We start from the raw sequence: 23,604 nt of genomic DNA on the forward strand, positions 1-23,604 counted from the left end.
TCAAGGTAACGGACAGAAGAAATTTTGACTGTACCGTACCAATGGTGGCAGACCTAGCGAACCGCTTAGTGCGCTTAGGACAATCAGAGATAGCATGAGTGGAATCACCACAGTAGAAACACAGCCCATTCAGATGTCTGTGTTCTTGCCGTTTAACTCTGGTCAAAGTCCTATCGCACTGCATAGGCTCAGGTTTAAGCTCAGGTAATACCGCCAAATGGTGCACAGATTTACGCTCACGCAAGCGTCGACCGATCTGAATGGCCAAAGACATAGACTCATTCAAACCAGCAGGCATAGGAAATCCCACCATGACATCCTTAAGGGCTTCAGAGAGACCCTTTCTGAACATAGCTGCCAGCGCAGATTCATTCCATTGAGTGAGCACGGACCACTTTCTAAATTTCTGACAATATACCTCTATCTCATCCTGACCCTGACAAAGAGCCAGCAAATTTTTCTCTGCCTGATCCACTGAATTAGGTTCATCGTACAGCAATCCGAGCGCCAGGAAAAACGCATCGATATTACTCAATGCAGGATCTCCTGGCGCAAGAGAAAATGCCCAGTCCTGAGGGTCGCCGCGCAAAAAAGAAATAACAATCAAAACCTGTTGAACTGGATCACCAGAGGAGCGAGATTTCAAGGCCAGAAATAATTTACAATTATTTTTGAAACTCAGAAACTTAGTTCTATCTCCAAAAAACAAATCAGGAATAGGAATTCTTGGTTACAACATAGCTTTCTGATCAATAGTGTCTTGAATCTGTTGTACTCTTGCCGAGAGCTGATCCACAAATGAAGACAGACTTCTAATGTCCATCGCTACACCTGCGTACTGAACCACCCAAATGTCTAGGGGAAAAAAAAAGGCAAAACACAGTGCAAAGAAAAAAAAATGGTCTCAGAATTTCTTTTTTCTCTCTATTGAGAATCATTAGTACTTTGGGCTTCCTGTACTGTTATGAAAGGCAATTCAGTACTACAATGGACATAGCGATCAGAGCACATACAGTGATCTGACAATAACCCAAAATCATAGAACGAGCTCTGAGACGTGGGAACTCTGCAGACTGCAATCCCTAATCCTCTCCAAACAACACTAGAGGCAGCCGTGGATTGCGCCTATCTCTGCCTATGCAACTCGGCACAGCCTGAGAAACTAACTAGCCTGAAGATAGAAAATAAGCCTACCTTGCCTCAGAGAAATACCCCAAAGGAAAAGGCAGCCCCCCACATATAATGACTGTGAGTTAAGATGAAAAGACAAACGTAGAGATGAAATAGATTCAGCAAAGTGAGGCCCGACTTTCTTAACAGATCGAGGATAGAAAAGGTAACTTTGCGGTTTACACAAAACCCTAAAGAAAACCACGCAAAGGGGGCAAAAAGACCCTCCGTACCGAACTAACAGCACGGAGGTACACCCTTTGTGTCCCAGAGCTTCCAGCAAATATTAGACAAGCTAGACAGAAAAAATAGCAAACAAATAGCAAAGAAGAACTTAGCTATGCAGAGCAGCAGGCCACAGGAATGATCCAGGGAAAAGCAAGTCCAACACTGGAACATTGACAGGAAGCCAGGATCAAAGCATTAGGTGGAGTTAAGTAGAGAAGCACCTAACGACCTCACCAGATCACCTGAGGGAGGAAACTCAGAAGCCGCAGTACCACTTCCCTCCACCAACAGAAGCTCACAGAGAGAATCAACCGAAGTACCACTTGTGACCACAGGAGGGAGCTCTGCCACAGAATTTACAACAGTCATAGGCTATGTTGTGAGGCGAAATTTTAACCCCGCGCGTTCCAATTCACCAAACAATTTTGCCCCTATCTACATAATGGGGAAAAAAGTGAAAGGAAAAGTGTTGGAGGCGTCGCAGCTACAGAAACAAAATTATGCACAGTCACACGTCTGGACCCTGAGAGCGTCATAGGCTATGTTGTGAGGCGAAATTTTAACCCCGCGCGTTCCAATTCACCAAACAATTTTGCCTCTATCTACATAATGGGGAAAAAAGTGAAAGGAAAAGTGTTGGAAGCGTCGCAGCTACAGCAACAAAATTTTGCACAGTCACACGTCTGGACCCTGAGAGCGTCATAAGCTACGTTGTGAGGTGAAATTTTAACCCCGCGCTTTCCAATTCACCAAACAATTTTGCCCCTATCTACATAATGGGGAAAAAAGTGAAAGGAAAAGTGTTGGAGGCGTCGCAGCTACAGAAACAAAATTATGCACAGTCACACGTCTGGACCCTGAGAGCGTCATAGGCTACGTTGTGAGGTGAAATTTTAACCCCGCGCTTTCCAATTCACCAAACCATTTTTCCCCTATCTACATAATGGGGAAAAAGTGAAATGAAAAGTGTTGGAGGCGTCGCAGCTGCAGCCACAAAATTTTGCACAGTCACATGTCTGGATCCTGAGAGCGTCATAGGCTATGTTGTGAGGTGAAATTTTAACTCCGCGCTTTCCAATTCACCAAACAATTTTGCCCCTATCTACATAATGGGGAAAAGTGAAAGGAAAAGTGTAGGAGGCAAATTGACAGCTGCCAGATGTGAACAAGGGGGACTTAAAGAGTGAGAGCGATGGCGCCAAAGAGTATATACCGTACAGTTGCTAAGGTGGGACCCTGACATGGGATACTCACCACACACGGGGATATGAACACACACACAAAATGCGCCACACACTACCACGTGCTTGAACACATATACCACCCTCAGCACACATTTCACCACACATACACCAACCTCGCCACAAAAAAGTCGAAACACAAAAGTCGCCGCTCAAAACTCACCACGCGCAAAACTCACCACATGCAAAAAATAGGCTCACGCAAAACTCGCCACAAGTGCAAAACTCACATCATGGAAAACTCGCCACACGCAAAACTTGCACATGCGGAAAAATTGCCACATGCACAAAATTTGCAACACATGCAAAAGTTGCCTCACACAAAACTTGCACATACTCAAAAGGCACCAGACATAAAACTCACCACGCGCAAAACTCGCCATGCGCAAAACTTGCTGGACACAACTTGCTACACTAACCTGTCACATGCAACTCGACACACAAAAAGTTGCTACACGCATGTTGCCACACAAAACTCATCTCACAAAAGTCGCTACATGCATATCGCCACACACAACTCAACACACACAACTTGCCAAACGAAACTCGCACTAAAACACACACAAGTCTAGTATTAGCCTTCAAAAATAAAAATCTGATTAATAAGCAGACAAACTACAAGAGCAACAAATGTACCATATAGGAAATACGGCAGCTGTCAGTCACATGACCTGTCCATTATGTGTATGTGTGAGCTAATATATACTGCCAGGGGGAGGGCTTCCTGTTGGCTGGGGATTTATCAGGCTGCCAATTTATCTTACAAATACTGAGGTAAAAATACTGAGCAAATAACGTGTTAACGAGGTCTAATACAGGAGATCACACAGGTATATACTATATACAGGGGAGATGACACACAGATATATACTATATACAGGAGAGATGACACACAGGTATATACTATATAAAGGAGGAGATGACATACAGGTACATACTATATACAGGAGGAGATGACATACAGGTATATACTATATACAGGAGGAGAAGACACACAGGTATATACTATATACAGGAGCAGATTACCTACAGGTATATACACTATATACAGGAGGAGATGACATACAGGTATATGCTATATATAGAAGATGACATACAGGTATATACTATATACAGGAGGAGATGACACACAGATATATACTATATACAGGGGAGATGACACACAGATATATACTATATACAGGGGAGATGACACACAGGTATATACTATATACAGGAGGAGATGACATACAGGTATATACTATATATAGAAGGAGATGACATACAGGTATATACTATATATAGGAGGAGATGACATACAGGTATATACTATATATAGGAGGAGATGACATACAGATATATACTATATATAGGAGGAGATGACATACAGGTATATACTATATACAGGGGAGATGACACACAGCAGGTATATACTATATACAGGGGAGATGACATACAGGTATATACTATATACAGGAGATGACATACAGGTGTATACTATATATAAGGGAGATGACAAACATGTATATACTGAGGTGAAAATTAGAGGTGTAAGGTGAAAATGAAAAGGTGTGAGTGCAAAATGAGAGGAGTGAGGGAAAATAGTGTAGTGATCGGAAAATAACAGATGTGAGGTCGAAATGACAAGTGTTAGGCGGGAATGAGAGGAGTGAGGGAGAAAATGAGAGGTGTGAGGGAGAAAATGAGAGATGTGAGGGGGAAAATTAAAGATGTGATTGGGAAAATGAGAGGCGTGATGGGAAAATAAGAGAAGTGACGTGCTATAACTAACCACAGATATTTACTATGCCCAGGCAACGCCGGGCTCTTCAGCTAGTAGTACATAAAACTGGACAAATTCCACAAACCATGTAGTCAATAAGCCTACAAATTCGGAGCTAGAGATTACATTTTTAACTCGTGGTCTGTCATTTTTATAGAAATTATTATACCTAATAATATCCTACAACATAAACTTTAGGAGTGCTCTAAGTGTCTTTTTACGCTTTCAAAAACGTGACACCCCTGATGTAAAATAAATTAAAATGACAACATATGCAGAAGAAACTCATGTATTTTCCCAACCCTGTCCCAACAGGTCTTTGCTAGGTTTTAAAACTATCCTCTATTGATAGGATGGGGTGGTGGAGTGGGACTTACCCACTAGCTGACTTCCCTGCAAACCCAAAAAATCAGTCTTGGCAGATACCAGTTTGGATGGAGCAAAGGTCAAGCATGCGCACCTCCACTCAAGCATGTAGATCTTTCTGACCACTCTTCCCGGTGACCTCACCATTTCCCCCAATATTCTATACATACTGTAAAAAAATGCCAGTTGTAAAGCCTTCGCAAAAAAAGGGCTACAAGAAAAACCCTGCAGCCATTTTCCTAAAACATCTTCTGCTTAAAGGGCACCTGTCACCCCGAAATTCGCGGGTGAGGTAAGCCCACCGGCATCAGGGGCTTATCTGCAGCATTCTGTAATGCTGTAGATAAGCCCCCGATGTTACCTGAAAAAGGAGAAAAAGACGTTATATTATACTTACCCAGGGGCGGTCCCGCTGCTGGTCAGGTCGGATGGGCGTCTCCGGTCCGCTGCGGGGCCTCCTATCTTCTTTCCATGACATCCTCTTCTGATCTTCAGCCACGGCTCCGGCGCAGGCCTGTTGAGGGCAGACAAAGTACTGCAGTGCGCAGGCGCCGAGCCTCTGACCTTTCCGGCGCCTGCGCACTGCAGTACTATCCTCTGCCCTCAACAGGGCAGAGCAAAGTACGCCTGCGCTGGAGCCGTGGCTGAAGATCAGAAGAGGACGTCATGGAAAGAAGATAGGAGGCGCCGCAGCGGACCGGAGACGCCCATCCGACCTGACCAACAGCGGGACCGCCCCTGGGTAAGTATAATCTAACGTCTTTTTCTCCTTTTTCAGGTAACATCGGGGGCTTATCTACAGCATTACAGAATGCTGCAGATAAGCCCCTGATGCCGGTGGGCTTACCTCACCCGCGAATTTCGGGGTGACAGGTTCCCTTTAAAAACTCCTAGTGTGCACATACTTTAAGGGTACTGATACACTTGGCAGCCACGTGACATGTTGTTTTACCACATGTTGGAGAAGTTTCCAATTTATTACTAGTCTGCCTGTTTCCTTTCTTTTTCTCCACCTCCAACATGTAGAGTCTTAGCAAGTCCTCATGGACTTAAAATATTAGGAATTCAAAAGTGGCAAAGACTTCATGATGCTTCCAGAACGGCGAATGTGTTGCTGATGCATTTTATCTGACTTTGTGGAATGGAAATGAAGAAGTTGAGACTACATTGAGTATAATAATCAGAAGGAAGTGTTTTCTGTGTGTTATCAGAGATTGGGGATTGAGAGACCCTAAATAACACACAACTGCAACAGGAGTGGAGGATGCTCACTTGGTGGAAAACCCCATAGAAAATTGGACATGTGAAAGATGCCTTAAACTGGACTTCGATATCTGTCCACCAAACAAACATTTGGCTGGCTGCTATCTCTCCCGGCCCTCCATACTCATGAATGCATGGATGCTACTGTGCTCTGTAAGGCTGGGTGCCCACGATCCAGAGCTAGCAGCGCTTTCGAAGCAGCGGATGTCCGTTGTGTCCAAAGCGCTGCCATCTATTAAACAGAGGTAACTCCACATGTGTTCACTGAACCGATTTGCAAGGTTCAATACATTCTTTTGATGACATTCCTGATGCGCAGCCTCGCATCTCAACAAGAGAAATTAACATGCTCCAGTCTCGAAAGACGCACTGCATGTCCATCTCCGCGGGTGATCAGCGGGCATTTGTGGACGCATAGTTGACATGGGGTTTCTTGAAATGCCATCCACTGTGCTGTAACATCGGGACGCTGTGAGTTTGATGCATAAATATGCAGCGCCAAAGCCGCAGCAGCTCGTGTTTGTGGGCAGATGCCCTAAGAGAGAGTCACAGCTAGCGTCTTCCTCCCTACCAGGGGTGTAACTACAACAGGTGTAGGGGTTGCAATAGCACCCGGGTCCTGGAGCCAAGGGGGCCCTAAAAGTCCCTTTGGCCTATAGAAAAGACTATTGCTATTAAAGTCTTAAAATATTTGGGGGCCCCGTTGGGAGCTTTCACATCGGGGCCCATTGGGTTTCAAGTTACGCCACTGCTCCCTACCAAAGAAAAAGAATGGGCAACTGAATTTCAACTACCCGATTCTTATGTCTGGTAACTTAATCTGTCAGGAGACAGTTGAGAGGCAACATATTAGGTGGTCAGCAGATCTGGCCGGCTTTTCTCTGATGTGGGGCCTTAAGGGCATGATATCTTTTTGTGAGTTCATATTCCATATTGCCATATAGAAGTATAGTCCAGATTCCAAAATTTCTCTACTGATGCACACTATTTTTCTGCACAATGACAAAATGTGAAAAGGTCAAAATGATGATGTAATGTGTAGTGATTCATTTGAATTTGCTACATCATTTTTGAAGATGTGGTTAACATGATAACTTCATAGCAGACTAACCAGCTGGTGAGGAACAGCAGCTTCTACATTGCTTCAACAGATGTAACCCAATAACAGCTCAGTCCCGACCTTTGTTTATCGCTGTTCTCCCGTTAACATCTCAAGAAGCTGTGTAATTACTTAATCACACACATTCCAGCCCCTTCTGACAGTCATGATGGGGTCTTAGGAATTTTATTGAGTATCTAGAAAATTGAAATGCTTGGCCTGCCTCAGTGATTAAGTGTTTATGATCTGATTCAGTTTCATTGGACTTTGCCTGTAGATAACCCGAGCAAAGATCACATGGACTGTTTGTGTCTGCTGGTTATTGACACAGCATGCTGATAAAAAATACCTTCTGTGATTTTCACAGATTCTAAGTTAAGATAGGAATCTTTGCACTTTTTTAGACTTTTGTTTTTGAGGGTATGTGCACACGTTCAGGTTTTTTCGCTTTTTTTCGTGTTTTTTCGCTATAAAAACGCATTACAAACTGCAGACATATGCATCCTATCATTTAGAATGCATTCTGCAATTTTTGTGCACATGATGCGTTTTTTTTCCCGCAAAAAAAACACATTGCGGTAAAAAAAAAGCAGCATGTTCATTAATTTTGCGGATTTTTCGCGTTTTCCCGCTATTCAATGCATTGGGGAAAAAACGCATCAAAACGCGAAAAAAACGCATGCGGATTTCTGGCAGAAATGTCCGGTTTTTGTCAGGAAATTTCTGCTAGAAAATCCTGACGTGTGCACATACCCTTAGAGTTTTGTTCACTTTTAGACAATCCCTAATCAGTCGGGCGAAGTCCACACCTCAACCCAATTGGTATGCTGTGGGGAGACCTTAACCTCTTAACGACCTACGATGTGCTATGTCCGTCATAGGTCGCCACCCTCTCTTTGATGCAGGCTCCGGCGATGAACCCACACCTTTTCCGGCACATGACAGTTGATCTGATTAGCTGCCATGTGCCTCTAACAGCTATGAGTGTTCACAATTCACCCGCGGGTTTTAACTAGTTAAATGCCACTGTCAATCTCTTACAGCTCCATTTAACTCGCGCAAACCAGATGCGCGTCTTAGCTCTGCCCATTGGCGCCTATGTCACATGACCGCGGGTTGCCAATGGGTTGGCACTATAAACCGGGCAGCATGGTGGCTCACCGGTTAGCACTGCAGCCTTGCAGCGCTGGAGTCCTGGGTTCAAATCCCACCAAGGACAACATTGGCAAGGAGTTTGTATGTTCTCCCAGTGTTTGTGTGACACAATGATAGGGAATTTAGATTGTGAGCCCCAATAGGGAAAGCGGTGATAATGCATGCAAAACTGTAAAGCGCTGTGGAATATGTTAGCGCTATATAAAAAATAAAGATTATTATTATAAACCCGGGGTCTGCAGGAGACAGTTGTTATTGCCAGTCATCAGCGCTCATAGTAGGTGATCATTTTAGCTACACATAGCAGGGCTGCAATTGTGCTTTGTGTAACACAAGCGAAAAGTTTAAAAAAAATTTAAAAAATAATAAATTTTAAATCACCCCACTTTTGTCCCATTCAAAATTAAACAATTAAAAAAAAAACACACATACTTGGTATTGTCGCGTTCAAAAACGCCTGATCTAGAAAGATACAAAAAGAATTAGGGTATGTGCACACGTTGCGGATTTTGCTGCGGATCCGCAGCGTTTCCGCAGTTTCTCATGAGTTCACAGTACAATGTAAACTTATGGGAAACCAAAAACGCTGTGCCCATGCTGCGGAAAAAGCCGCACGGAAAAGCAGCGGATTATTTTCCGCAGCATGTCAATTCTTTCTGCGGAATCCACAGCAGTTTTCCATCTGCTCCAATAGAAAACTGCAGATGGAAAACCGCAGCAGAATCCGCATTAAAAACCGCGATAAATCCGCAGTAAAAACCGCAGCGGTTTTGCACTGCGAATTTATCAAATCCACTGCAGAAAAATCCGCAGCGGATTTTTCTACGTGTGCACATAGCCTTCATCTGATCGCTAAACGGCATAGCGAGAAAAAAAATTAAAACACCAGAATTAAATTTTTTGGTCACTGTAACATTGCAATAAAATGCAATAACAGGCGAGAAAACATTGTATTTATCCCAAAATGGTGTCAATAAAAACGTCAGCTCAGCGCGCAAAAAATAAGCCCTCACGCAGCCCCAGAGCCTACAAAAATGGAAACACTATGGTCTTGGAAAATTACACCATTTAAAAAAAAAAAAAAAGATTAGATTTTTTTTTCACCACTTAAATAAAAAAGAACCTAGACATGTTTGTGTCTATGAACTCATAATGACCTGGAGAATTATAATGGCAGGTCAGTTTTAGAATTTAGTGAACATGCATAAGAAGAAAAAAAAATTGCGGAATTGCACTTTTTTCTGCAGTTTCACAGCACTTAGAATTTTTTTCAGAATTCACCGATTACACACGTAATAATATATATATATATATATATATATATATATATACCGTATATATATGCTTAATGATATACAATAAAAAACAAATAAAAATATATATAACAAAAAAAACACCCAGCATAGTGAAAAAGTGATAATAAAATTAATGGATTTAACAGTTATTTAGAGGCAACAAGATGGAGGGTGACTCTCACCATAGTATTCCTATTCGTACCTGTCTACAGAGGTTGGCACCCTCTTGAACGAAAATGGTGCTCCCGCTTTTCAATGGCTGTAAGCCATAATCATCAACATTAACAGAAATAATCACTTGAACTAGATCACTCTGTTTGTAATGACTCTGTATAATATATGAGATTCACTTTTTCTATTGAAGAACTGAAATAAACTGAAATAAATTAGCATAATGAGGGATGAGATATTCTGATTTAGGCCGGGATCACACATACGCGAGATACGGCCGAGTCTCGCAGGTGAAAACCCAGCTCTGGCGCCGGCACTCCAGAGCGGAGCGTGCAGCCACACAGCATTACATGGAGCTGCACGCTGTGCTCTGGAGTGCCGGTGCCAGAGCTGGGTTTTCACCTGCGAGACTCGGCCGTATCTCGCGTATGTGTGATCCTGGCCTAAAAATTGGCCTATTATTAAAGGTGATCCTAGTGACATTCTGACCAACCATTGACCAACCATTGTCCTATATCTAAAAAGAACATGACAGTTACAGATTTTTGCTTATACATGCATGCAGGGAGAGACCTGTCAATCCAAGGTAGCGGGCAGGGAGAAACTGGTGGGGACCTGCCTGTCCAGCTAGTATCCAGCACAGCTAGGTCCCCTGATGGATTTTAACCCCTTAGTGACTCTGACCATTTTTTTTTAAATCTGACCAGTGTCTATTTATGTAGTAAAGTTTCCCTTTGTGGAAAGTGACATACCAGCTCTGGCTTGTCAAGGTAAGGAGGCTTATTACTGAAATACCGTGTCTGCAAATTGAGATTCTGATTTGGCTTTTATCCTAAGTCATATTGCAAGACTCGTTAAAGGGTGGATTGTGACTTGTAGGATCGCTACTTCCAACAGGTGGTGCTATAGAGTTCAATTCCTCTTCCTCTCTGAAGAGGCAATTTGCATATATTTATGTAGAAACTAGATGGTAGCCCGATTCTAACGCATCAGGTATTCTAGAATATGTATGTAGTTTATTTATGAAGATTTTAGAATAATGCATTGAATACACAGGATTCGGACTGCGCCTGTCGCTGATTGTTCACAGCCGGCCACGTAGTATATAGCACAGCCCACGCAGTATATTGCACAGCCCTCGCAGTATCACGCACACAGTATATAACACAGCCCGCGCTGTACATTGCACAGCCCGCGCAGTACATTGCACAGCCCGCGCAGTACATTGCACTGCTCGCACAGTACATTGCACAGCCCACGTAGTATATTGCACAACCCACGTAGTATATTGCACAGCCCACTTAGTATATTGCACAGCCCGCGCTGTACATTGCACAGCCCGCACAGTACATTGCACAGCCCGCGCAGTACATTGCACAGCCCGCGCAGTACATTGCACAGCCCACGTAGTATATTGCACAGCCCACGTAGTATATTGCACAGCCCACTTAGTATATTGCACAGCCCGCGCAGTACATTGCACAGCCCACGTAGTATATTGCACAGCCCACGTAGTATATTGCACAGCCCACGTAGTATATAGCAGCCCACGTAGTATATTGCACAGCCCACGTAGTATATTGCACAGCCCACGTAGTATATAACACAGCCCATGTAATATATTGCACAGCCCACACAGTATATAGCAATGTGGGCACCATATCCCTGCTAAAAAAAAGAATTAAATTAAAAAATAGTTATATACTCACCCTCCGTTGGCCCCCGGATCAAAGCGGTTACCGACGCTCCTCGCTCGCTCCGGTCTGAAGAGTGCATTGCGGTGTCGCGAGATGATGACGTAGTGGTCTCGCGAGACCGCTACGTCATCATCTCACGAGACCGCAATGCATGGAGCGGTCACCGGGGCGTTGCGAGGAGCGGGAAAGGCCTGTTCCTGATCCGGGGGGCCGACGGACGGTGAATATATAACAATTTTTAATTTTTTAAAATTATTTTTAACATTAGATCTTTTTACTATTGATGCTGCATAGGCAGCATGAATAGTAAAAAGTTGGTCACACAGGGTTAATAGCAGCGTTAACCGAGTGCGTTACACCGCGGTCAACGCTGCCATTAACCCTGTGTGAGCTGACTGGAGGGGATTATGGAGCGGGCACTCACTGCGGGGAGGAAGGAGCGGCCATTTTGCCGCCGGACTGTGCCCGTCAGCAACTTGGATTTCCATGACAGACAGAGGCCGCGACCAATGAATATCCGTGACAGACAGAAGTGACACTTAGACAATTATATAGTACATAACTCTGGAATGCTTCAACAAATCCCAGTGATTTTGAGACTGTTTTTCGTGACACATTGTACTTTATGATAATGGTACATTTAGGTTGATATATTTTGCGTTTATTTCTAAAAAAAAGTCAGAAATTTGCAAAAATATAAAAAAAATGCAATTTGCAAACTTTTAATGATTATCCCATTAATCCAGATAGTCATACCACACAAAAACATTAATAAATAACATTTCCCTCTTGTCTACTTTACATCAGGACCATATTTTAGTTTGTTAGAATTTTAGAAGGTTTAAAAATGTAGCAGTAATTTTTCATTTTTTCAAAGAAATTTACAAAACTTATTTTTTTAGAGACCTGTTCGGTTTCGAAGTGACTTTGGGGTCCTATATATTGGAAACCCCCAGAAGTGATACCATTTTAAAAACTGCACCCCTTCACGAATTCAAAATTGCTTTTAGGTAGTTTGTTAACCTTTCAGGTGCTTCAGGGGGTTAAACAACCATAGTCGGTGACAACACTGATTGTAGCTGATGCAGCAAATTGTCAGCTATGGTGTACAGCCGACAGATACAGGATTGTCACCCACCAGGGGATGCTTGTCTCTTATATCGCTGGTCGGTAAAAAGACGTATTGGTTGTCACTAAGGGGTTAAAGCATGAGTCAAATATGCCTGATTGCGTTCATACAGCCAGTGTCCGACAAATATTGCCCGTGAATCGGGCAGCATGTATCAGCTGTAAGGTTCTCTTTAAGGCCACGATCAGTAGTTGGTCAGTATTTTACATCAGTATTTGTAAGCAAAATACAGAAGTGGTGACATGTTTCTATTATACTTTTCCTGTGATTATTCTACTCTTGATTTTTATTTACTTCAATGGTTAATTTTTGGACGATTTTACAAATAAACAAACCCCTCTCCCCCACTTATTTGTACAGTCATTCCTGAACAGACTGTAACCTCTGTAGCATCTAAGCTCAGGCGCCGCCATCTTATAGAGGTTTATGCGGTAACTTCCGGTTCATAGAGAGGCTTAAACCGCACTCCGGGGTGTGTGGAACGTATATTGCGTTCCAAGTTGGTAAGCATCCGCGCATGCCGGAAATGACATTGGCAGATCAGGGAAATGGAGCGCAAATGTGTTCCACACATAGGATTGATTTTCAGGGGCGTTAAGACTACCCTCCAAATGGTACAGAGTAGCCCTATCGCACTACATGGATAGTCATAGCATGCCTCAAACACCCAAAAGTTAAGGGACAGACAGTATCTAAAAGGTAGGGACAATGCCACAAGGGGGCCCACATATTCCCAACAAAAAAAAAAACTCAAAAGGAGGATGTCCACACATCAATGCGCCAAAGGGGAGTATCAGTAGTAAAAATACAAAAAAAAACACTGTTGCGTTATTTGACTCATATGCCACATTATTTGATATACGCTATGCAGAATTTATGAACAGAAGACTCAAAGGGAAAATAGAGAGTATAAACTAAATAAAACCACCAAACGGGTGATGTATGAACAAGAACATGGCCAACAAAAGCGTATACAGAACGGTTGGTCCTAGGCAGTCAAAATATGTGATATATATACAAAAATGGAATCAGGTGAAGCTCAACGGTTCATTTAGTTCTTTAGGACTAAGGGATTCGTTCCAATATATCCATCGTGTTTCCTGTTGGATTATTTTTTTATCCCAGTCTCCATGTCTGATGGATGGTTGCATAGCCTCGATTACACGAAAGGAAATACATCAGTACCCCCCCATGTTTAAGGTTCACACGGTGTGCCAATGGAGTGTCCCTACCATGCCTAATGTTCCCAAGGTGTTCACTAACATGTATACGTAATTCACATTTGGTTTTACCCACATAGTCCATGGGGCGCATACAGGTACAGAGACACACTACCCCCCGAGGTCTTGCAGATGGCAAAGCATTTCATATTGTAGGTCCTGTTTGTTACAGTGCTTGTAAAACTTTTTGAGGGGAAAACATATTAGCAAAAACTGCAGTGACCACATCTGAAGGTGCCTAGGGATCTATTTTCTAACCAAGTCCCCTCCTTTTTTAGAGGTGTGAAGTGGCTATGTACCACATAGTCTAAAGGGAATCTGTCACCCCCTGGAAGAATCTAAGCTATTATTATGGGCATACAGATAATAGAATGATTAAACTAGTCTTACCTGTATGCCTTATAGCTGCAGTCTAGAAAAGCAGTTTTAATGTTATATGTTAATGATTTCTTCCAGGCACTGCCCTTCCGAGAACCTGGAAGAAATAATTAACATATAACATTAAAACTGCTTTTCTCAACATCTAGCCCACAGCTTTGAGGCATACAAGTAAGACTCATTTACTATTCTGTTACCTGTATGCCCATAGTAAGGCTGCCGTCACACTAGCAGTATTTGGTCAGTATTTTACCTCAGTATTTGTAAGCCAAAACCAGGAGTGGGTGATAAATACAGAAGTGGTGCATATGTTTCTATTAGACTTTTCCTCTAATTGTTCCACTCCTGGTTTTGGCTTACACATACTAATGTAAAACACTGACCAAAACTGCTAGTGTGACGGCAGCCTCATAGTAATAGTAGTAGATTCCCTTTAATCGATTTACCCCTTCTGTAGGCGATTGATGGTTTAGGGGAAATGAAACTGCAAATGTCCTGTTCAGCTCTCAGTATATCCCAGTACCTTTTCAAGACAGCCATGATCTTATTCAACTGATCATCATGTGTCTTTATCAGTCTTGCTAGGGAATCGGAGTCAGATTTTAAGTTGGGGGTCAGTAGAGATGGCCTATTAACTCCCATTGCATGTTCACATGCTGACTCAATGATCTCCTAGGGGTACCCCCTACCCAAGAATCTTCCTTTAACGTCTCTTGATTGGATCTGTAATTTTTGACAAAGGGCATCAATTCCCGAGACATTCGGTCGTCCCGTTAGGGGACTGATGCCTTTGTGAATCTTTGGAAGTGCGTAAAATGTTGCCATTGCCGGCCACTTAGGTAGTAAAAAGTTAAACTCATTTTTTATAGCAAATCTGTACGGAGGGCTTACAAAAGAATTCCAGAAAAATTTGAGGTATAATCCTTAGTAGGGTCCCTCATGTGTATAGCGGTCTGATAAGATTGTATGACACATTTCCACATATTTTACGTCCATCACAACCGTGTTCCCACCTTTGTCTGATGGTTTCAGCACTATATTGTTATTATTGTTTAAACCATCAAGAGATCTCTTTTCCATAAATGACAGATTGGGTCGGATAAGTTTGTGTTTGGCATTAATGTCGCCTATTTCCTCTGTAACTAATTTGATAAAGATGTCAATACTTCCCATGTCACCACTGGGGTGCATCCTTGTGCTTTTAGGTTTTAAATCCAAGAAAGGGCCTTCCCCAATCCTTCTTTGACCCTCCTCTCAGAGCTCCGTGAGTAGCATAACGTCCAGAAGGTCTTCAAGGGATATGCCTAATAGCTGACACTTCACCCTATCATTGTTTACAAAAAATCTTTTCCGTTTTAGTTTTCCTGTGAATAAGTACCGTAGATATCCTTGATCCATGTAAATGGATCAATGTCCTGGACAAGATCCCAACAGCATCCTGCAGACACAATTGACATAAAATGGTGGTCCATCATGGCTTCCATTACAGTGATGACATGCATTCTGTTCTTGCTGTTAAATAGAGTTCCAGGCTCGAGCTGACAGTATAAGCTAAGCACATAGCCTTATTTGGGATATAGCACGTAAAGAAATTGTACCTTCAATGTTCTAATCACTGCCTCAATTCTGCAAAAACTACTAAAGTTTAATCAAAGACGCTAACTAGGGTGCAATGAGCACCCATAGAGTTGTCAGGAGCCTCAGTGTCTTGTTCTTGGCCACACCAAGGGTGCACCGGTATCCCATTTACCATACTTGACTAAACTTCAGCATCTGTAAAACGGAGGCAGTGATTAGAGCACTAAGGGTGTGTGCACACCTTTTAAGATGGATTTTGCTCTGAAAACCAACTGAAAGAACACTAGTTAAAAACAACAAAAGAAGGAACATATGCATTTCTATGTTAAAGGGATTCTTGCTTATATGTTCAGTATTTTAAATAAATTTTCACTAATTCGGGTTTCCAAAGATCCCACCACATTCAGCATTCTCCCATCACGCACTCCCAACACAGTCACATCCAGCTTCAAGCACCTCCTCTGACCAGTAGTATCATCCTTTATCTAGCGTACCATACTTAAATTATCTCTAAACCCCCAAGACCAGTAGATGTGTACCCAAATCTGTTCTTCTCTGCAGGGCTACTCACAAAGTTCACCATTTTGAAATGTGATCTTCATACCAGTTTACTAAATCTGGAGCTAATGCACCAAGCTGGGAGACAGCCGCGAGGCACAATTCATGGGACCACAAGCCAAATGTGGCTCCCGAGCTACAGGTTGGAGACCCCTGTTTTAGAGAAATCATGGAATGTGACTTGGTTAAAAAGGGCACATATTGGCGCAGCTAATGCTTCCTATCCTTAAAGGGAATCTGTCACCCCATTTTAGGCCTATATGCTAAGGCCACCGCCATCAGGGGCTTATCTACAGCATTCTACAATGCTGTAGATAAGCCTCCAATGTAACCTGAAAGATAAGAACAAGCTATATTATACTCACCCAGGGGCGGTCCTGATGCGGTCCATCCAATGGGCGTCGCGGTCCAGGTCCGGCGCCTCCCATCTTCATACGATAACGTCCTCTTCTTTGTTTCCTGTCGCGGCACTGACGCAGCCGTACTTTATCTGCCCTGTTGAGGGCAGAGCAAAGTACTTCAGTGTGCAGGTGCCGGGAAAGGCCAGAGAGGCCCAGCGCCTGCGCACTGCAGTACTTTGCTCTGCCCTCAACAGGGCAAATCAGTACGCCTGCACAGGAGCCACGACAGGAAGCAAAGAAGAGGACGTCATCGTATGAAGATTTGAGGCGCCGGACCCGGATCACGACACCCATCAGACCAGACTGCAGCGGGACCGCTCCTGGGTGAGTATAATATAACTTGTTTTTCTTCTCTTTCAGGTTACATCGGGGGCTTATCTACAGCATTATAGAATGCTGTAGATAAGCCCCTGATGTCGGTGGCCTTAGCTTGTAGGCCTAAAATGGGGTGACATTCCCTTTAATACTCAACTGATATCACTCAACTGCAGTTTTTACATTTTCTTCTCTGTTGCAGAACTCAGGGGCTACCTATGTTTTAACGCTCCCTCAGTCACTTTTAGTCTCAGTGATGTTTTCTGTAGTCTCTTTCTCCTCATCTAACAGAATCTGCTTAAAACGTATTGAGGAGGACATTGATTCTTCATCCCACATAGCCAACAATTAGGGAGATCTACATCTAGGAACAGGAGTAATATAAATCCTAAATCCCCGGGGAACGATTCTATGCTTAATGTAGTTGTCTAGTTATTGCACTTCCCACCATGATTTATATTACCTTTGAATGCAGCCAAAAGTTCCACAAAAATAGATTTAAGCGTAGGGCCAACTGCAGAAGCACCATCAGACTCTACTTCTGAAAAAAACTCTAAGAAATTATCAATTTTTTTTTATATCTAAAGGCCCTGATAGGAAACCAGTCATAATAGTCAAAGAAATAAAAATATTTACAAGAAGCAGAGCCTCAACAACAACTTCGGAACCAGCAAAAAAATAGACCATTAAAAAAATAACCTTTATTATTTATATTAAAAGCACAAATAGACTCACAAAAAGTCACTTTAAAAAAGATATTACAGAGGTGTGACTTGGAAAAAGTAGAGTATCCAAGGTTGACCAAAATATAAGCATACCCATTAATATGGGAATCAACCAAAATTAGTAAAAAAAGATTAATAACATGATACTCATCAACCATTGCAATATACACAGTGTTCCAAATTATTATGCAATTTTGATTTAAGTGTCAAAGATTTAATTTTGTTTTTCAAATAAACTCATGGATGGTATTGTGTCTGAGGGCTCAATGGATCACTGAACTCAATCTTAAACACATATGATCATTAGTTTTCCAGGCGATTCTAATTAAAGGAAAACTACCGTACTTAAAAATGATGTTCCACATTATTAAGCAGGCCACAGTTTTCAAGTAACATGGGAAAGAAAAATCTCTCTGCTGCCGAAAAGCATCAAATAGTGCAATGCCTTGGTCAAGGGATGAACACATTAGATATGTCCCGAAAACTTAAGCGTGATCATGGTACTGTTAAGAAATTTGTGGCTGAATCTGAGCACAGACATGTTCGTGCTGATAAAGGCATAATGAGGAAGGTTTCTGCCAGGCAAGTTCATCGAATCAAGAGAGCAGCTGCTAAAAAGCCATTACAAACCAGCAAACAGATATTTGAAGATGCTGGTGCCTTTGGAGTCCCTCAAACCTCAAGGTGTAGGATCCTTCAAAGGCTTGCTTTGGTTCATAAACCTACTATTCGGCCACCCCTAAACAGTGTTCACAAGCAGAAATGGTTGCAGTGGGCCAAGACATACATGAAGACTAATTTTCAAACAGTCTTGTTTACTGATGAGTGTCGAGCAACCCTGGATGGTCCAGATGGATGGAGTAGTGGATGGCTGGTGGATGACCACCATATCCCAACAAGGCTGCGACATCAGCAAGGAGGTGGAGGAGTCATGTTTTGGGCTGGAATCATGGGGAAACAGCTGGTAGGGCCCTTTAAGGTTCCTAAAGGTGTGAAAATGACCTCTTCAAAGTGTATAGCGTTTCTGACTGACAACTTTCTTCCATGGTATAAAAAGCAGAAACGTGCCTTCAGGAGCAAAATCATCTTCATGCATGACAATACACCATCTCATGCTGCAAAGAATACCTCTGAGTCATTGGCTGCTATGGGCATAAAAGGAGATAAACTCATGGTGTGGCTACCATCTTCCCCTAACCTCAACCCTACAGAGAACCTTTGGACTATCATCAAGCAAATGATCTATGAAGGTGGGAGACAGCTCACATCAAAACAGCAGGTCTGGGAGGCTATTCTGACTTCATGCAAAGAAATGCAAGCAGAAACTCTCCAAAAGCTCACAATTTCAGTGGATGCAAGAATTGTGAAGGTGATATCAAAGAAGGGGTCCTATTATGTTAACATGTAACTTGGCCTGTTAGGATGTTTTGGAGTTAAATAGCTTTTTTTGTTCAGTGAATGAGACCTCCTGGAAATGAGCATTTTCAGTTCTTTAAAACATATCAAATGTTTAGAAATTCTACTGTGCCTAATAATTTGGAACAGTGCATTTTGAGTTTTTACTGAGCAGGTATCTGGATGAGTAGAGGGTATTCTTAAACCACTGGTAAAGGATACAGCCAGCTTCATTCAGGACACAACTGACCTATTGAATAAACTATCAACAATAGGTCCTCAAGGAACCAGAAGGAACCATCCTGGCCACCATGGATGTGGAATCTTTGTACTCTAATATCCCACACCAGGATAGATTAAATGCCTGCAAATTCTTCTTGGAAAACACAGGGATTGATGCTGATTCTGTAATGAAACTTATAAAATTCATCCTCATCCACAATTACTTTGAATTTGACAAGATCTATCTACAGAAGACTGGCACAGCAATGGTAAGTAAAATGGCTCCACAGTATGCAAATCTTTTCATGGCCAAGCTTGAAAGCGACTTTTTGTCCTCATGTCCCATCAGGCCTCTGGCGTACTACCGCTACATTGATGACATTTTAATCATCTGGATGGAGTCTGAGCCGCAGCTAAAGACGTTCCATGAACAGTTTAATCAATTTCATCCTACCATCAACTTGACACTCAACTACTCCTGCACTGAAATTAACTTTTTGGACACCATCATTAAGCTGCAGAACAATAAAATAGAAACATCCCTGTATCAGAAGCCAATCGACCGTCCAACATACCTTAAATGGGACAGTTTCCATCCAAAACACATAAACTCTTGTCTACAGCCAAGCCATCCGATACAATTGTATATGTTCCAACCCCATGGATAGGGATGAACACCTTGGTCGCCTTACAAAGATCTTTTTGAATCAGGGCTACCATCCAAGAACAATTGAAGACCAGATTACAAGAGCCACCAGAATATCAAGGAATCACCTGCTACATTACAAAGCTAAAGAAGAAAACAACGGGGTGCCTCTAGTAGTCACCTACAATCCAAATCTGGAGGTGCTAAGGGGAGCTGCATGGAAATTACAACCTTTACTACAAAAAGATGCCCGCTTACAATCCATTTTTCCAGACCCCCCACCACTGTGTTTTAGGCAGCCCCCAAATCTAAGAAGCATCATTGTCAAAAGCTCCCTGTCCTCTCCATCAGCTGCAGGTACCTTTCCTTACGATCAGAAAAAATGTAAAACCTGTCCATTTATAATGACCATGGACAAGATAAAGATCCCAATTCACATCAGGACTACAAGATACCAGGTACTTTTAGCAGCGTCACTTCTAATGTGGTGTACCTAATTATTTGTACTAAATGTCCAACTGGGGGTTTGTATGTAGGGGAAACAGGGCAGAAACTGAGAACAAGGATGAACTCTCATCGCCATACAATAACAGAAAAAAGAATGGATCTACCTGTGGCAATACATTTCTGTCTCCCAGATCATAACATTATGGACATGAAATTACTTGTATTAAAAGGTAGCTTCAAATCTAAGAGAGACAGAAGAGTCTGGGAATATAAACTGATGACGACCTTTGGCACTTAGTGCAGGAATGAATGTGTCGCATAGATTTATGTCTTTTTACATCAACTAAGGAACTAAGGAATTAGCCCCTCAGACCATGTGGGGTCATCACAACAGAACCAGACCCCAATCAGAGGACAATAAATTACTCCTTGTCTAAGAACTGGTCCAATATTTATGGACATAACTGTTTATCACTCATGGTAATTCTGCTTCATGTCACCTGTCTTATCCATGTTTTTTCTGTTTTTTTTCTATGATGTGTTGTGCATAAATATGTGATTCTCCAGAATTTCTTTTAGTCTATGCCTGATGAAGAGACCATGTTACCATCTTTTTAGTTAGCCATTAAAAGGTATCAACCACTGAGGACTCTCAATTCTAATATTTTTGAGTTTTTATTCATTTTGGAGATTATACTGTTATCATTGGGAGGTTTCTTCAATAAAATTTGATGTATACTCTAATGGGTGATGAGTTTTATTAGACTGACTGTCATTTGCACCGACCATTTAGGAAAATCCGAGAAAAATATCATTTGCATAATAATTTGGAACATAGTGTATGGATACTTGTCCCGACATGTTTCCCCCTGTATCCATCAGGGTTCATCAGAGGACCGGTGGGAGGTATGAGTGTCTCTCCATATGGCCACAAGGATGATGTGCAGCGCTTAAGCCCAGGCGCCGTCATCTTATAGAGGTTTATGTGGTCACTTCCAGTTCATAGAGAGGCTTAAACCGCACTCAGGGGTGTGTGGAACGCATATTGCATTCCAAGTTGGTTAACATCCGCGCATGCCGGAAATGACATTGATAGATCAGGTAAATAGAGCGCAAATGCATTCGACACATAGGATCGTTGTCCAGGGGCGTTAGACTACCCTCCAAATGGTAAAGAGTAGCCCTATCGCACTACATGGATGGTCATAGCATGCCTCATCCCCCCAGAAGTAAAGGGGCAGACAGTGTCTAAAAGCTACGGACAATGCCACAAGGGGGCCCCCATATTCCCAACAGACTTCAAAAGGAGGATGTCCACACATCAATGCGCCAAAGGGGGTATCAGTAGTAAATATACCAAAAAATACTATTGCGCTCATTTGTGTCATATGCTCTATTACCTCTAAGGCTCCGTTCACATTTGCGGTGTTGGGCGCAGCGTCGTCGACGCATACCGATGCATGCGTCATGCGCCCCTATCTTTAACATGGGGGGGCGCATGGACATGCGCCGGTATGCGTTGTATTGCGTTTTATGACGCATGCGTCATATTGACGCATAGACAGGGCGCAGAAAGCGCTACTTGTAGCGTTTTCCCTGCGCCAAAATTCCTGCTCTGTACGATCTTATGACAACGCATGCGTTGCAAAACGCTGCGTTGTGCACATGCGTTGTTGGTTGCGTCGCCGACGCTGCGCCCAACAACGCAAATGTGAACGTTACCTTACTTTGTCATTGGTGCTGATGTGCACCATGACCACTGGGTCCTCACTAGCCAATTTTTACAATCCTGACCACTGTCACTTTATGTGGTAGTTACTCTGGAACTCTTCAATGGATCCTCGTGATTCTGGGAATGTTTTTTCATTACATATTGTACTTCATGCTAGTGGTAAAATTTATTTGATAGGACTTTGATTATTTGTGAAAAAAAAGGAAATTTGGTGAAAATTTCACAATTTTCAAACTTTTATTTTTTATGGCCTTAAATCCGAGAGTCATATCGCACAATTTTTGAAACATCATTTTTTCGTAAGGAAGTTATAAGTTTTAAAATTTGACCAGCGATTTCTCATTTTTACAACAAAATTTGCAAAACCATTTTTTTTAGGGACCATCTCACATTTGAAGTGACTTTGAGGGGTCTATGTGACAGAAAATACCCAAATGTGACACCATTCTAAAAACTGCACCCCCTCAAGGTGCTCAAAACCACATTCAAGAAATGTATTAACCCTTCAGGTGCATGACATGAGTTTTTGGAATGTGGAAGGAAAAAATAAACATTTACTTTTCTTTCACAAAACATTTCCTTTAGACCTATTTTTTTTAATTTCACAAGGGTAACAGGAGAAAATGGATGATAAAATTTGTTGTGCAATTACTCCTGAGCCTGCCGATACCCCATATGTGGGGGGAATCTACTGTTTGGGCACACGGCAGAGGTCGGAAGGGAAGGAGCGCCATTTGACTTTTTGAATGTAAAATTTGCATAATTAATGCTTGCCATGTCGCGTTTGGAGAGCCCCTGATGTGCCTAAGGGGAACCTGTCATCCCCCCAGGCATTTTTAACTAAAAGAGCCACCTTGTGCAGCACTAATGCTGCATTCTGTCAAGGTGGCTCTTTTAGTTCGGGTCCCTGCAAACGCTGCAATAATCGCTTTTATAATTTGGCCCTGACACCTTGAAATAGACCTGGGGGCATGTCTTTTCCCCCAGACAGAAAGCCTCCCAGCCGTCACTCAGGGCCTCTGTGCGCCGCCTCCTCTTCCTTCATTAGCGTCCCGTCGCCTGCGCTCACCATGATTAAGACGTTAGTCGAAACGCGTCGGAAGAACGCTGCCATGTGTGCATAATGCTGTAAGAAATTATACTTATTTACAAGTGGTGTACCATAGGATACAACCCTTTCCTTTTAAAAAAAAAAAAAATGAAGAAATAAATTTTGTGATTTTACTACATTCCTGCTGGTTTCATCGATTTTTCTGTGGACTGAGTGCTCAACTTTTCCGTGCAGGAACAGGTGTGGAATAGCCGATAGTCAGGTGAGCTGACTATCTTTTGGTTTTTTACAGAATGAACAAAAACCAGCAATTTAGGAATTGATTTTTGTTTTTTTTTATACCATTCCAATTGTGGTAAA

General features: G+C 42.4%; 1 protein-coding gene across 2 annotated transcripts in view; it reads right to left on the bottom strand.

Annotated features, from left to right (window-relative positions):
* CORO2A (coronin 2A) overlaps positions 1-23,604 on the bottom strand; it is a 215,869-nt gene that overhangs the window by 161,135 nt on the left and 31,130 nt on the right. Inside the window, exon 2 of one of the 2 annotated variants that reach the window (XM_069766902.1) lies at positions 14,187-14,271. The exons of the other annotated variant lie outside the window; for it this stretch is intronic. The gene's annotated coding sequence lies outside the window, so the exon portion shown is untranslated. The remainder of the gene's footprint in view (positions 1-14,186; positions 14,272-23,604) is intronic. 2 annotated transcript variants of the gene reach the window in all.

Source organism: Ranitomeya imitator, chromosome 1 (genome assembly GCF_032444005.1).
Source record: "Ranitomeya imitator isolate aRanImi1 chromosome 1, aRanImi1.pri, whole genome shotgun sequence".
NCBI lineage: Eukaryota > Metazoa > Chordata > Amphibia > Anura > Dendrobatidae > Ranitomeya > Ranitomeya imitator.